The following is a 14,925-nucleotide window of genomic DNA, read 5'->3' on the forward strand; positions in this document are numbered from 1 at the left end:
TGTTGTAGCCTGTTTCACCTACATAAATAACACAACATGATATAAATATAAAATATACAATCTAAAAATATGGAAAGAGATCCACGAGAGACTGTCTTTGAATTTGCTTGTTTTTGGATTTCAAAGAAATTCAACTTGTAAGGCAATGCACAGGCTTAAAATTAAATCTATACTTCAAATTTAAGGTCAGTTTCTCTAGTTAAAACTGAACTTCCTCAGACGTACCTGAGAAATCTGTAAATTTTTATTCCATTAGGTGCACCCAGAAGGCAGTAACATTTTCTTCAAAGTTAGCCCAACAGTGGGCTAATACTCAAGTTAGGCACCCACAAGCATGTAGTGCTATGCCTCGCTATGATGAATCTTCAAACAACTGTAGTCCTGAATTCAACTGGTTTCAAGCAATAGTAGTCATCAGCAGGGGGGCAAATTTATGTATAGGTCTTTCAGTGTAGCCCTGTACAAATAGCAAAGGCATAATTTATAACTCTTTTACCATGTGGGATGAAAAGTCTTGATCCCTGGCTGAAGAGAAAAAACAAGGCATTGTGCTTCATTATTTACCACAAGCGAACAGGGTTAACTAACTGTTGGCTGCCTAACTGTCTTTTACTTGATGCCTCGGAGATATACTTTGCAATTGCCATGTGAAGATGTGCATCTTAGGCAAATGAACCTGAATTAAGAAAATTCTGTCAACATCCAATCAGCTGAATATGAAAATGACAAATTCTATTCATATACAATCAATCATCTCACAGCAAAACATTTAGGTTTTGATTATTAATATCTCACTCTAAAATCATTAATACACAACAAAACAAACAAATATAGTTACTGATGTCACTCATAGTAGCGTGTCAAGTCAATTTTCTGCACTCTTACAAATATTTAAGTCTCACTTTTAACTGCATGTATAGTGCATTTAGTTGGGCAGAAAGTGCAAAGAGCCTAATACTGATTCACTGGATAAATGTGATTTTGCTGATATTACTAGTACATCTTGTATGGGATAGTTCAGAAGCATGAGAAATTCTGTTCACATCGGACTGTTTTGCAGTACATGATATCAGCATGTCTTGTGCCAATGTTCAGTGCTAGTGTGCTGCAGTGGTCTTTTCCCAATTATAACCAAATATTTTGTTGCCTAACTATACTGGTTAGCAGGAATAATTTGGAATAATTGTTAGGAAAAATAAATAACTAAATCATTGGTATAGGATGTTAAAAAAAGTCATACTTTTTAGCAGAATCATCTAACATCTTATCAAATGCATTTGGTTTAGTGAGCAGGTTGATTTTAACAGCTTGAATTTTTAAGCTTTCAAGCTTATCTTTAATTTTGCTGATCAGAACTTTGGACATTCCTGTTCTGCTTAATAATAGCAATTTAGCAGGAGAGGAAACATCTGAGCAGACTGGGCTAGAGTTACCCAAGTGACCAATTTGATTTTTGTGGAGCTGTGATTTTGTTACTCAAACAAAACGAGCACTGCTGTTTTGTGTGCGCACACGCATTGGAGCATTTGCAAAGCGCGTGGGTTTCTTTTTGATTGGAGAGCAGTTATGATGTGTGTATGTGTGCGAGTGAGTGATACGTGAGAGCGGACATGTTGCACTTGTTTGCTTTTTTATAATATTATGCAGATGTCTAATTAGGGATTAAACATGTTCTCTCTGTTCCCTATTCTGTGTTTCTCACACGCACGCACATACACACACACACACACACACACACACACGCACATACACACACACACACACACACACACACACACACACACACACACACACACACAGGTCTCTGTTAAATTCTATGATCACGTCCAGTGGTGATGATTGCTGGGTCATCAATATATAATTAGAGTGTAGCTGAAAGGCCAGGATTAGTGTGCAACACCTGCTCCTTGTGGATTAGAGAGCAAAACAGGAGGGCGTGACATTCAGTGAGGCTCAATTATAGACTAAAGTGCATTGTGACCACCCCAGCTCAACATCTATATTTTTGTATGGTTTATATGCATAACAAGCCATTATTTATGGTAAACGTCCTAGTTTCCAGATGCTGAATGTGTTTATCAGAAGTAAAGTGGCCTACGACAGTGTGTACCTCTCTGTTTGACCGTAATTGGACTACTAGTCGTGTTAAGGCTATTGTTTTTGCTACTCATTTTAGTGTTTGATGTGCAAATAAAGACAGCAATTACAGTATATTGTGGAGATAAACGGTCAGCACCATTACTTCCATTCCTATTGTAAATCACTGTGTGCTTATCCTCATTAAGCTATAGAAACAAGCCTTTCATGTGTTGTGTTGCACTGTATCATTATTTGCATGAACATAGTGGGTCTTCTGTGAGGTTTTAATTATCAATGTAAAATGCATGCTCAGATACAAATCGTGTCTGAGGCAAATTGCAAAATCTAACTTAATGTGTTTACCTCATGCTTGATCAGAGAAAACATGTTAAGTAAATGTTCTGCGCTAAATTTTTGGTTTTCTCTTTACAGATTTTTTTTTGGGGTGGGAGTGATAGAAAAAAAATGTCTTTAAAACAAGTGCTGGTGCTAGCGTGAGCATACAACCCGCATTATTCAGCTAGTTTTCCCCTGAATATGGTGGGATTGTCAACTTAGATTAATAGTGTCCTCATAGAATATGTGTTTTTTTATTCACATCTCTCCAAGGGAATCCCAGTGTTCTTTCACTGCGGCATCTCACCATATATACGTGAAGAGACTATAAAGCAGAATTATAGTTCCTAGTTTTTCCAAACTGTACTGTGGCCCAGAAGACTGAGGATATCACTGCAATGCTTATTTGCTTGTGAGTAACAACACAATCTGTTCCACAAATACACAAAACTGTGAAAAACCACTTACAGATTCTGTTATGAGTGAGGTTTTCAAACACATCGTTCATATTGCAGCTCACTTGACATTCGAGGAGTTTTTCTCCCATAAAGCTGCAGAGCCAACACTGTATTGATGGCTTCATCAGTAGATAAATCCCAGAGCTGCTCTGCTGAAACAATGCCAAGTTTGTGGACAGCATAGTGACGCTTCGGGCGATTTTTAATGATGCCGACATTTTCTGGCCCATAATTGTTATCACTGCAATTGAATTAAAGGTACCTTTCTGGAGTTCTTGACCCCATAGCGCTATGGAGCAGGTTGGTATGAGTGTGGTCCCTGTTGTGTTTGACTCATGCATGTACATCAGGACGCATATATATGCACACACACACAGTTCTGCCAGTGGTTTCACACTATTCTAATGATCTACAGGAGGCAGTAATGGGTGTCATGGGGTCATATTGCCTGATCAACAATCCATTGATCCACCTCAAACAGCATGTCAAACGACAACCGATCTAGTAGAGATTTGTCTCAATTCTAAGATTTGAGAGTTAAAATCAGGCTAAATCTGTACAGTGACTGCCTATGTTAAGGTTAATCAATACCTCGTTGAGTCTTTGGAGTTGCACTGCAGCTCATTGTCAACAGAGACAACCAAGGTTTTCGTTTCTGTGATGACCATCATTGTGAAATATTGATTTTATATTGTACATTATACCACAACTTGAGGACCTCTTGGTGTTTTTTTTGTGTTTCTAATACAGTATATTGACGACAGATAAAGATTGTAATTTTCATTGTCAAGAAACACATAAACTGCATAATGTACTGTTTGTGTGTGTGCTTACAAGTATTTTTTTTTAACCTTAGTGAAACCTGCTCATTAGGCTTATTTGTTTTCTTTAAGATACCAACATTCTGCATATACCTGCATCAGTTTTATAAGAAAAATGCCTGAACACTGTCTGTATTGTTGCATTTATTTGTCTTTTTCAGTCAGTATTTCAGCATTCCAAGTGCATTCCACATTTAAAAAGATACAGAGCATTCATCAATTAATTTCCAGCACTATGTAATGAGATCCTGGATTAGTTTAATCCTCACATTAGTCTGAACAGACATTAACATGATTGGTCATTCATATTTTATATTTACAGTAGATCTGATTTTTAAGCAATACAAATTTGCAGAATACAATAGCAGAATACAATATGTATGTATAGCTTTACAGTTTACCTCTGATTCACCCATTCATACACACTCACACAGCAGGAGCACCCCCCTTTACTGACTAGAAGCAGCTCTAATTATAGCAATGTCCGTCTGCTGGTCAGTCAACCACTTTGGTCCACACTGAAATACTGTATCTCAACTACCATTGGATAGATTGCCTTGAAAATGTATGCAGACATTTGAATTCCCAAGAGGATGAAGCCTATTGACTTTGGTGATCCCCTGACTTTTCATCCAGCGTAACCAGCATGTCAAGATATTTCACTAGATATGTAAAAACTTTAACATCTACTTAATGGATTGGCAGAAAATCCTGTACAGACATAAATGATTTCCAAATGATGAATCCATTGTATGCCTTTATTATTTAGGGCATTGTATGCCTTTATTGTAGGGACAGTGGAGAGGTGACAGGAATTGGCGGGGAGAGATTGATGGGGTGTGACATGCAACAAAGGTCTGCAGCTGGATTTGAGCCACAGATGTTGCAGTTATATGGCATGCACCTTAACCATTAGACTACCGGTGCACGCCACACCATGAGGTTAACATTTGTAGTTTTGAGTAAAATATCTAGCACTATCATGAGGTCAAAATTTCACTTTGTCCAATACTTTTGTCTATGACCAAACACCATCACACCACCAACACCATAAACTATGGCAAACTTGGTAAACATTACCAGTGAGCATTCTCACTGTTAGCGTGTTGGCCTGCTGAGTTGGCTGAAAGCACTGCTTGTGTGAAGTACAGGTTAAGTGCTGTAGACTCATAGTCTAGAGCATGTTTAACAGCGTCATACTAGGAAACAGAGTTGGCAGAAATCCTGAGTATGTGTGTTACAGAGATGAGAAAAATCGCCTCAATTGCCCTTGGTTCTGTATTGAGACAGTACAAATTAGAATAATAAGGTATGCTGCTGGGACATTAACGTGTTTATTGCTATTGACAACACATCTATATGCCAAGGCTGAGCCACTCCTTAACCACTATTCTTGATCTCCCTAGCTGTTAATAAGGCATAGTTACTTACAAATGAATCAGGCTGGGATATAATATCTGTCAAAGACAGCAGTGAGAGGGAGATGTAGGCAGGTGTAGACACAGTAATACCTTCTCTTTTTACAAATGACCATGTTTACATGCACACACACACACACACACACACACACACACACACAAAATAGTTTACTGGGTGAAATCAGGTTAAGGCCATGAAAACAGAAATCTAACTGTATTTTCCAGATTTCTCTCAATGCCTTACCCCAATCAAGGAAACCTTGTTTCTCAGTAACTAAATTAATTTAATTTATGTCAATTAATTTAGTTAGTTAATTTACGAACAAAGGCTGTGATGGGACTTTAAACTCTGAAGACAGTGAGTGAAAATGTATTAAGCAACTGCAAAATATTCAGTCATTAAAGTATCATGTTGACAAGAAAATCCCATTCTTGGTTTTGAATGTGGTTTAGACTGCATGCTCTTGTAAAATGTGTCACACATGGCTAGTTTTGTCTACTCTTAGAAAGTGACACATTTTTCAGATAGAATTTAAACATATGTGGAGTATAAATGATTGAATTTCAGAAGGCGCCTTTTTTTCCACAAGTACAGATATGCGTCATTTAATATGATCAACAAATGTTGCTTGGGTTAAATTTAGCTATCAGCATTAAAGATAAATGTCATTCCTATGTATTCGTGAATATTCATCACTTGCTCCTAAAGCTAGAAACAAGAAAGATTAATTTTCCCATCTCTGATGTTATACCAATGTACAGATACATAGAGAATTACTTAAAAATCATGGGTGAAGGAGTCAGTTCCAATACTCAGGGCATCTTTCAAACTAACTTTCTAAGAATTCACAAAGTCAGTCTCCCATTCATTATCAATGGAGCAGCTCTAGGCTGTAAATCAGGATGACATCACAGATGTAAAGCTCAGTTCTTAAAATTTTAGCTTCGGAGGGACGACATTTATGTGTGATTCAGATACTAACTGAGCCTGTTTCAGACACTTCAGTGTCATGCAGCAGCGGTTAATTTGGTTTTTACAATGATGGCCAAAGTTTCTAATTTTACATACAGAGATAAGCAGCCTCTGTATACTGGGGAAGAATTCATGATTCAAGCCTTGTCCAGTTTCACATTAGGATTACTGTAATGCATGCTTTGAACTTAAGTCAAATCCAAATCTCTAAAATACTGTATGTATCCTGCTTACCTTTACTCTTTAGTATTGCATGCCTGTCTGTCCTCGAAGAGGGATCCTTCCTCTGTTACTCTCCCTGAGGTTTCTTCCATGTTTTTCCTGTTAAAGGCTTTTTTGGGCGGGGGGGAGTTTTTCCTTATCCCAATTGAGGGTCTAAGGATAGACGGTGTTGTAAGCTGTACAGATTGTAGAGCCCCATGGGGTAAATTTGTGATATTGTGCTATATAAATACAATTACCTTTACTCTTAATGTACATCAGTACAGTCCCACATGGTTATAAACAGCCACGTCAAGCTCCTGATTTTGAACAACCAGACTGTTATTTCAAAGCCTTTGAGCAACCGCTTTCACTGAGCTGTTAAAGATGTGCCCTGCTATTCATGTGCTCAAAATGTGTTCATGTAATCGAAGATGGATCACCATGGTAGTGTAGACAGATGCAAAGCTATCTGGTATTTAAGCATTGATAGGACTTGAGTCATGGATCCACAATGTCCATTCTGTTTTCAACAGAGCGAGGTCTCGCATATCATTGAATTTGCCACAGTTCTTCTATGGATTTAGGCTGTCTCAATAGCTTCTGTCTCTTCATGTAATCCCACACTGGCTTGAAGATCGGAGCTCTGTGGGGGCTGTACCATTTGTTGCAGGACTCTTGGTTCTTATTGTCACTAAAGACAGTTCTTTATGACTCAAGCTATGTTTGGGGTCATTGTCATGCTGCAGAATGAATTTAGGACCAATCAGACGCCTCCGTGATGGTATTGGATATGAATCTAAGCATATAAAGTGCCTCAAACCTCTGCACAGTACTGTATGTGCTTACTCTCAGCTTAGAAATGTCAGTTCCACTGGTAGTACAATGCTTTTAATAGTGGTAACAACATGTTCATGAAGCATGTACTCTCCTCCATGCAATCCAGTACCTTGATTGAATGTAGCAAACGAACGGCACAATGATTGCTATTATGGTGACAAGGACACGGTTGTGGCCTCTGGTGTAGATGACATACAGTAGTAAATGGTATACAATGAATGTTATTGCACTGATATGCCTACATCTCCAACATAGGTTATAATATTTACCTTGGTTGTGACTAAATGTGTTGTAAAGTTAATGCATCTTGGAATTAGAGGCTACATAAGGATATTTCTATATACTCAACAGCAGCTTTCATTAATCCAGTGGACTACAAGGCAGAGGAATAACCTGTGAAAATAGGCTGCACTTTTCATGACTTTTCGTTATATTGATGCTATCTATTTTAATGCTGTCTTTGCACTAACAGTGCTGATGGCTTAATGTACTTTTCAGCAGCATCAATATACTCTGTATTGTTCATCTTTTCTTTCATCACACAATCTCCGGCAACTAAGCAGCCATGTTTCTTCCTTGGAAAGCCTAAGACATCACTTGATTTTTATGCGGATAACATATCACCTACAGTGACTGTTGCAGTGTTAACACAATGTTTTAATTTTATTACAGTGGGACATCTGTTGACAAAGTAAAAGTTCTATTTTGAAATTCATGAAAAAAATGAGGCAGAGAGTTCAAATTGAAGTTTGAAATGTAAATTAATCTTTGACATTTTCAAATGTGTGAATTTTTAAAATCTTTTATCTGTCTTCAACTCCAATAGTTAATGTAGCCATTATTAAAAGTAAAAAAGTAAAAGTAAATTATTAAAGTTATAAACCACACACTTGTACATACAGTTCATAGAGAGTAGAGCAAATAAAATCAATCTTATAGGCTTGTTTATTGCTGTACCTGACTTTGTGTCATCTTCATTTCTAACAGGTGGTGCTAATGAACTTGGACTCTGGTTTTATTGAAACAAGTATTTTCAATCAGCCTAAACAACAGGAACAAAATATCTTCATAGAGAACTGGAGATACAAATCTGTGTGGGAATAGGTAGCAGTAGCTGCAACTTGGCAACCAGCCCAAGAGGTTCCTTTCGAATATGTTAATCATTTGCAAACTAGCCTGGAGGCGTCAGGAGCTGCTTTGGAAACTGTGCACAAATAATACCTTAAATAAGATTGTGCAGCAATATGTGAGGATGAACATGGACAGTAAAGTTCCTTATGCTGGCTACAGTCAAAGAAATTACCGTGCTTTAGTGTGTGTGCGTGTGTGCGCATTAGTTATTTTGGATTGGACAGGTATCTGTCATCTAGGTTCCACTCTTTACTCTTTACTTCAGCTTATGTGAATTACCCATCACAAGGTTCCCAGTTTATAGAAAATGTTGCAGCTACAAAACTTAAGAAGACTAGAAAGTGTTTTTCATTTTTCTCACATTCAGTTAGTTGTGGCCTTCCTGCACCCACAGTGGATACAGGCTAGAGTTCTTCTCCAAACTTACACTGCCCTGAATGGTGTGGCTGCATCATTTCTATCTCATATCATTCAGGTGTATTCACTGAGCTGTACTCTGCACTGACTTGATGCAGGTCATCTGGTTATCCTCAGAATAAATTGAAGTTTTGTTGGTAGCATTGACCAACCGTGTTTCCTACCTTTTGGTACACAAAGTGCTGTCAGTATGTAAAAGATTAAAAACTCAGCCTAGAAATATATATGGAGTGATATACCAAACTTTTTCTCGTAGGAATACTGCAGTGTATGTTCTGTGTATACAGTACATGTCTGCTTGTGTGTGCACTCAGTGGGCTAGGAAGACTTAGAGTATTTTCTGTTTAATGTAATATAGACTATTTGTACCAGTGGAGGCTGGTCCATAGAGGCAGAGGAGGTTGATCCTCCTCTATTTTTTGAGAGGCAAAAGGGAGATCAAAATATAAAAAAGAATATTTGGTTGAAATAAACCATTACCAAATCTCAGTATTATTTATTAAGTATTTTTTCTCTCCTCTTTGGAAAAAATCCATTACTGAAATTCTGTTTAAAATGCTTCAACAGCGACACCTGCAGGGAGGAGAAAGGGCAGTGTGTGAAGTGGTGGTGGGGGGGCGCAATTGGTGGAGGTGGAGTGGGGGACAGAGGAGGACGGGTGCCTGCTGACCTCCGCAGGGCGGGATCTCTTACACTGGACTTAATGTATTTCTTTTTTTTTCATGCTAATCTGTGATTGGCCATGACACGTAAAATGACACTCCAAGGGAGGCCGTCCTCCCTCACCAATCAACAACCAGAATGCAATATTGACATTGAGTTGGTCCAATGATAGTTTCCAGATTTCATCTTCAATTCTCTCCACTGTAAGGCAGAGTAGCAGCAGTAGATAGTTCCTTCCGTTAGCCAATGCAACAGCTGGCTTGTTGTAGCAGCCTGAAGGACTCTTTATACATCCATGGAAGGACTGTTAAGGACTGTTGTTAAACTAATGGGAGAAATTATCTGGATTGTGCAGCGCAGCAGCAGCAGGACGCTGTTGGGGAGGCTGGAGAGAGAAGCAACCAGAGAAACAACCAGGAGAGTTAGCTTGTTTGTCATTGTTGCTAATGATATCAGACTGGTTAAGCAGCAGCCATAAAGTTCACAAACAAGATGACCAACAGTCACAAATGGATGTTATAACATGGATACTTCATCTCCATGATAGAAAGAAGAAGACGTCAGATAACGAGTGTCAGATACAGCTTCTCTCTCTCTGTCTCTTTGGTCGCTAATTTCATCTCTGATGGTTAAATGTCTCTGTGTGGCTTTTTTGTGTTTTTTATCTCCTTAACAAGAATGCAGCAGAGATCATATAATGTGTTGTGGGTAGTTTGCTTTTTGAAGTTACAGTGAGCTGTCTTTTTAATTGAGTGGTTGTTCAGTGACCTGTTGATGTTGTGTGGTTAGTGTGCAGGAGGTGTGGCTGCTTGCTTCTGACAGTTTCTTTAGTTCGTTTTTAAGCTGAGCTGAGTAATAAGCTTAAAGTAACTAGAATAACAAGTGTTAACTAGTGGTGTAACGGATTGTAGTTGATCCGTGATCTGTATGGATCGCCCCCCATGGTTCGGCAGGCATATGCGGATTAATTACAAAATTTAATGTCTCAGTTAAGACAAAGTAAACAAAAAGCTGTAAGTACAAGTCATGGGCAGACAGCATGTCGCTAACGTTAGCAGGGATTTTGAAGAGCAACGATCAAACCAGCATCTAACGGGTCCGATGTGACATTTGAGTTATGTTTACCTGCTGTTTAATGTGCTGCAGCTGAGCAGCTAATTAGCATCTAGCTGCTAACTGACGTTAGCGCTGAATGTTTGGTATCATCAAGTTTTGATGATGTGGACAGAGGCTGTTTCATTCACTGTTTAAAAGAGGAAGGTTTCATGTATCACATTGCAATAACTGAGCATTAAATATTTTATATATTTTATTTTATTTAAACATTGGACATCTTAAATGTTGTTTTCATTTAAGACCATGGGCAAAAGTTCCTTGCTGTTTCTTGCTGTAAGTGTGTTATAGAATAAATGGAAAACAAAGTTTTATTTGTCTCCCCCTTTTTTTCCCGCTGATCCTAATAATGATCTGACCCATGACTCAAATCAGTGATACGATCCGAACCGTGAGTTTTGTGTTCATGTTAACACCCCTAGTGTTAACATGTCAGCTTTGTAGACTATATTTTGTATGTGGTGCATATAGATAAGAGTGTGTGAGTCATGTATTTGATACATGCATTCATACTTTCTGATGTGAACCTACACTTTTAGATTTGTGAATGTTTTTAGTGTTCAATCTTTCTTGTATTCAGCACTGATCTGTATCACATTATAAGCTTTGTGCTACTTTATATATTTCTGTATACTAAGAAAATACATAGGAAACACGTTTAAATCATGTGATATGTTGTCTGTTTTTGATGAGAACATAAATTTGTTGTCACAATAGAACAATACTATAAATTTGAATTTCACTTTGTTGGTAAAATGACACATTTGAACCACTCCATGGCTAAAATGAGCACTTCTTTGTTTAGAGACATTATGTATGCTAAATGTCTTTAAAGAAGCAGCCTTTTCACCACTCAAGCAAATTGTTTTATTGGCATATAAAATTGCCCCCCACCCCTCCAATTTCATCAGGTGGGACAATGATATAGTTTGATGCGGTTTGTTGTAAGATTCCATGTTGGTTTTCCTCCTGTCCTCCCCAATTTTTTGAGTCACCAGCCGCCACTGATTTGTACGTCAGTCAGTCCACCACTTGGGTCAGACTGAAATATCTCAATAACTATTGGATGGATTGCCATGACATTTTGTACTGACATCCATGGTTGCAAGAGGATGATTCTTCATCTAGTGCCATTATCAAGTCAAGTATTTAATTTGTCCAATACTTTGGTTTATGACTAAATACCTGCAAAACGATTGATATTCCCATCAGCCTCAACTGTCTTTTGTGTTTAGTGCTAATTAGCAAATGCACCTTTTTTTGTAGTACAACCTTGTATATTTTTATTTTATTTTATCAGAGCACTATGCCCTTGCATACCTGCTGCACTGCCAACTTGCCTCATTCAAATGAATGAGGGGGTTCAGTTTTTTCATGCAGGGCTAAAGATGATGATGATCTGAAGGCAGCCTTAGTCTTGTTGTGAAGTTAGTGGCCATGCTTGTGTAGTAAGTGTGTGTATCCGTCTAATGTACTTTTTCTTTTGCATATTTTTCCATTGTACAGTAAGTATGTTGATTTTTTTAATTTTATTTATGTGGAATGTTTTAATACCTCTGATGGTCCTAAATGTATTAAAATGCATTTGAGCATAGAGTTTTGGCATTGAAGAGACTGTGTGGTTTAAGACTGACCACGGGAAGAGGACTGCAGCAACTTAGTTTGAAGTAGGTTTGACAACAACACAACACTGTTGTACCAAAGTGATTTTTATACAGCAATTTGAGTCAGGAAATTATGTTTGCATTTGGTCTATTTTGGGCAGTCCACTGTGACAAATTAGCTGCCTGCCAATGTGATGGAAAAAGATTGATAGTTTCACCCAGAAATTAACCCATGTGCATACGTATGACTAGCATGTGACCCATTATGAAAAGGAAAAATTAAAAATTAAAAAAGCACCTTTCTTTTCTATAGAAGAAGAGACTGCTACAACACCATTTCTCAAAATACTTCTTATAGGGTTTTTCCATTGGCACTTTTGGCCGTGCCAAGTCAAACCATGCTACACTGATTTGCATTTCCATTACTAGTTTAAACGCGCCGAGTTGTGTCAAGTCGCGCCTGAGATGGACCATCTCCAGTGTCGTGCCAGAGCATGCCTGACCCGCCTCCAAGGAGGTTGCATTGACGTCTCGCCAAACCACGACCACCCCCCTTCTCCTGCTTCTTCCCCTCTAACAAGCTGTGTTGTGCAGCAAGACTCTACTCATGTCTCTGCTGGAGACCAGAGAGAAAGACATTAAAAAGTCTGTGTGTTCAGCTCTCAATACTTTTGTAGCTTCTAACTGAGTCTCTGTGGTTTGAAGTCTAGTTTCTCTCCTGTGTTTCTGTTTGTACATTCAGATATCTGCTTTATTTTAGTGTTTCATTTCTGATCGCTTTTAGCCATGTTAGAGCCGTATTACGTTATTGCACATGAAAACACATTTCCTGCTGCTGCTTCTTCATATTAAAAGCTTTCCACTAACAAACTAACCCTGTTGTAATGGAGATGCAAATCCCTGCTGTGCCGGGCTGATGTGCCGAGTCAGACTGAGTCAAGCCAAACCAGCACATGTATATGGAAAAGGCCTATTAGTATAGCTGTTTACCAAATGAAACAGCTGCTGCTTTTTTTCTTTGTCTATTTGTCCAGTGTACTTTGGCTGAAATGCATAAACAGACAAATGTTTTTCATGTCAAACTAGAACAGTGCACTGAGAAGAGTGCAGATCTCCGCCAGGTGTGTCTGGAGCCATGTATAGTCTCAGTTTTCTTTAAGATGCATAGAATAGTGTAATGGTATTTGAACCGAGTATCCTCTGGGGTTCACTTAACTGTATGAACTTAGTAAGGTAACAATAAACAGGATGGTAATTCCAAACCTCTCAATTTAAACATTGTTGTAAACATTTTGTTGTAACACACCACACAAAATAAAACCCCTCCCTACCTCCCTCTCCCCTCCCAAACAAAGAAGAGTTGAATCTCACTTAATTGTCCCTCCCAGCTCTGTTACAGTCAAGATGCTGGCAAAGCTAACAAAAACAGAGATTTATTCATCTCATATTGTGCCGAACTGGATCATAACATATCGGGTATGGAATTAATCTCAGATGCTCCAGTTCAAGATGAGACCAAACTTTTCTATGGATGTCAGTTATTGAGCCACCACAAAGGCCAAAATGTGTCCTGCAACAGACTTGTTTTTAGCCTGGCTGATTGCTGGAAATGCCTTTTGCTGCAGTTGTTGATCACTTTTGGCCCCAAACAGCCGGTTAAGAGGACTGAGGAGTCACCAGTCAATGGCAGTATAAAACGCGTTATAAAACAGGCTTTTCAACAATTGTGAATCACTGCAACCACAAGAGGTCTTTGAGCATACAGTCATAAATGTGCACAATAAATATTGGGGTGATGGGTCCAATAGTGTGTGAGATTAGCTGCGGACAGATACACACATGGACACGCGCACCCACACACACAGAAACACGCGGCCAAACACATGATCTCCTCCATGCTACTCCTGGTGGAGATAATTATATCAAAAGTAATTAGAGGTTATTAAGCATTTGGAGAGCTAAGATGGCTGTAATAGAACAGATCTCTTGGTGGTGATGGTCTTTGATGGTGGTTGTAACACACATACTTTGGTTTTGGCATTGTCTGCTGCAGAGTGGGTCCCTTTACAGCTGGTGCACATGTTTCTACTGGATGTGTTTAGGAGAGTCTGAGCCATCAGTGAGATGGGGAGTCAGACACATGATAAGTGGACAGTGAAATTCAATAGCATTTCACAAAATATGTTGTGGTTTAGAGAAAGACAAAGTTTTAGAATAAGTAGTAGAGGTTTAACACTTCTGTGAGGGCTCTTCGAAACACATTTCCTCCCTCCTGTCTTATACTTTGGCTGCATTTTAACCTCCTGAGACCAGAGCTTTTGTTTAGAATGCATTTTTAATATCTCCTTGCTATTTGGGATTAGTAGGACCTGATAAGTTAAAAAAAACTCTAAGTGTTGTCTTTGAACAGGAGGTAGTTTTAGAAAAAAAATTCATATGGGGACAATGGGTTTATTTTACTGTATAACATGATAAAGTCACCATTGTGTAACAAAGTATAAAACAGTTTATTTCAGTGCTTGAACATTGTTGTGCAAAAACAAAATTGCAAACAATGCAACATTTGTTCAACGTTTTGTAATGTTTTTGAAAATTTTGTAACTGTGTGAAATGCTGCAAAACAGTTGCATTCAGTTTGCAAGCATAGGAACACATTACAAGTATAAAACTGCTCATTGTTACTATTGCTCATTGTCACTGTTCAAATATAAACTGTTCAATACCGTCCATTTCAATGCCTGAATATAGCTGTGCAAAAACAAAATTGCAAACAATGCAACATATCTAAAAGCCTTGAGATTGGTTCGTTTTGTAACTCTGTATGAATTTTCCTTGCTCCATACTCCAAATTAAGAATGTCCTTTTTGTCTG

At 38.3% G+C, this 14,925-nt stretch overlaps 1 protein-coding gene across 1 annotated transcript in view; it reads left to right on the forward strand.

The window, feature by feature from the left end:
• LOC137197123 (protocadherin-15-like) overlaps nucleotides 1-14,925 on the forward strand; it is a 177,674-nt gene that overhangs the window by 50,634 nt on the left and 112,115 nt on the right. The window lies entirely within an intron of this gene.

This window comes from Thunnus thynnus, chromosome 14, assembly GCF_963924715.1.
Source record: "Thunnus thynnus chromosome 14, fThuThy2.1, whole genome shotgun sequence".
NCBI lineage: Eukaryota > Metazoa > Chordata > Actinopteri > Scombriformes > Scombridae > Thunnus > Thunnus thynnus.